The sequence below is a fragment of the Grammomys surdaster genome, unplaced genomic scaffold (assembly GCF_004785775.1).
Source record: "Grammomys surdaster isolate TR1022 unplaced genomic scaffold, NIH_TR_1.0 138, whole genome shotgun sequence".
Taxonomy (NCBI): domain Eukaryota; kingdom Metazoa; phylum Chordata; class Mammalia; order Rodentia; family Muridae; genus Grammomys; species Grammomys surdaster.
This window is the reverse complement of record NW_021604596.1, coordinates 5,080,459-5,082,362: the sequence shown is the minus strand read 5'-3', so window position 1 is coordinate 5,082,362 and position 1,904 is coordinate 5,080,459.

Genomic DNA, 1,904 nt, shown 5'->3' with positions numbered 1-1,904 from the left:
TGTGCTTGATTTGGTAATAGTAAGCTTCAAGATACATGTCAATATTCAAATTTTAATTATTCTCATATAATATATATTATATAATATATACTATATAATAGATATTATATTATTCTCATATATATTCCAGAAATGAGTAATTGGGATTTAAATATAGAAACACACCACTTACAGAAGTACTAAAGAAAGAAAGAAAATGCTAGAAAACAAACCATGGGGTGGGAAATAGATCAGGAACAGCATGTAGCACCATGGACCCATCTGCTGCACCATGAAAATAAAAATAAACCTAACAAACTATCTGCAAGACCATAGAATTAAAAAACCTATACAAAATCCAAGGCTCTAAACAGAAGAGAGATACTTTTGTAAGAAAACTGTCCACTCTCCCTAACTGGGTATGGAGTCTCAAGAAGATCTCAAGTGTGAGTTGTGACACACACAGGTAATCCCAGTGCTGGGGAGGTTAGAGCAGGAAGACTGCTAGTTCACAGGCACAGGAGATGACAGAACATGACACTATCTCACAGTGGGGTTCATGAAAAACTTACAGGCTAGAGGGCATATCCAGCTTTCTTGTTACTTTATACAAAGCCCCAATTTAATGTTGCATCAAGGGAACCAATTACTCTCATCCTATATTTTCTATTCTGATACCTTGTAAATTATCTGTGTTTCTCAAGGATGGCTGCATTAAGATATCTTGGAATAAAATGAAAAACAAACAGCTATCCTAGATCAAATTATCCTAAATCAAATCCTCTGAAAAGATCCATAATACATTCTTAAAAGACCTATGAGTGATTCTGTGAGAATAATTGTTCTCTATTTCAGAAAGTGCTAATTGCTCACGAAAACATTTGCTTTCTCCTATTATTGTATGAACCTGTCCATGCAAAGCAGCTGACTGGCTGGGGAGGTATCCCACTGTCTAGCCCATTCCTAGCCTTATTTCTATCCTACAAGGCTGGTTTCTACCAATACATAGCTGCTGAGGAAAGGAAGGCAGGGAAGCGAGGCCTGGGGACTTGCCTAGTATACATGAGATCCTACTTTAATCCTTATTTCTGGGAAAAAAGAAACTACTGTGTATTTCTTATATTCTCTTTTACTATGTGCTAACTTCACACAAAGAAATCTAATGGCTTAGAAGATGCAAAAATCACGAGACAAAACAGTATGAATTAAGATTCACTTAAAAGTCACATTCTGGCCAAACCTTACAAGAAAAATGAAGGAGGAGGAGGAAGAGGAGAAGGAGGAGGAGGAGGAGGAGGAGGAGGAGGAGGAGGAGGAGGAGGAGGAGGAGGAGGAGGAGGAGACTGTGCTAAGCTTCTAGCATGTTTGTTTCATTACAAGTTGCCCAAATCAAGGAATTAGCGTCTTTGAGCGCAATGCTACCATGAGAAAAACCTATTATTAGTGAGCACAAAATTAGAAGAAACAGACACCCCAGAAATAACCAGCAGATGGTGGGCAGAAGGAAGTGATTTAATTACAGATATCATTTTCAGTAACTTGGAAAGTAAACCATGTGCCTAGGAAAAGTAGTCCTGAGATGAGACTACTGTGAGCCCTTTGGAACACTTGGCACTGTCTGCAGCGCTATTTGTTTGGTGAGAACTAAAACAGAGAAAAGGTGGTTAGCAGGGTTCAGAGAGGTTGTTAGGAGTCCTGCAGTACATAACATCACCCCCCACAGCTAGCTGGACTACCACTGAGGTTGAGAAGGTCTATGTAGGGTCTGGAGCAATGGCTCAGGGGACAAGCATGGGACCTCAGTTCAGATCCCAAGCAGGCCTGTAAAAAGCCAAGCATGATAGCATATGCCTATAAATCCTCAGCGCTGGGAGACAGAAACAGAAGGATCCCAGAGCTTCACTGGCCAGCCAGTCTTTAAGAAA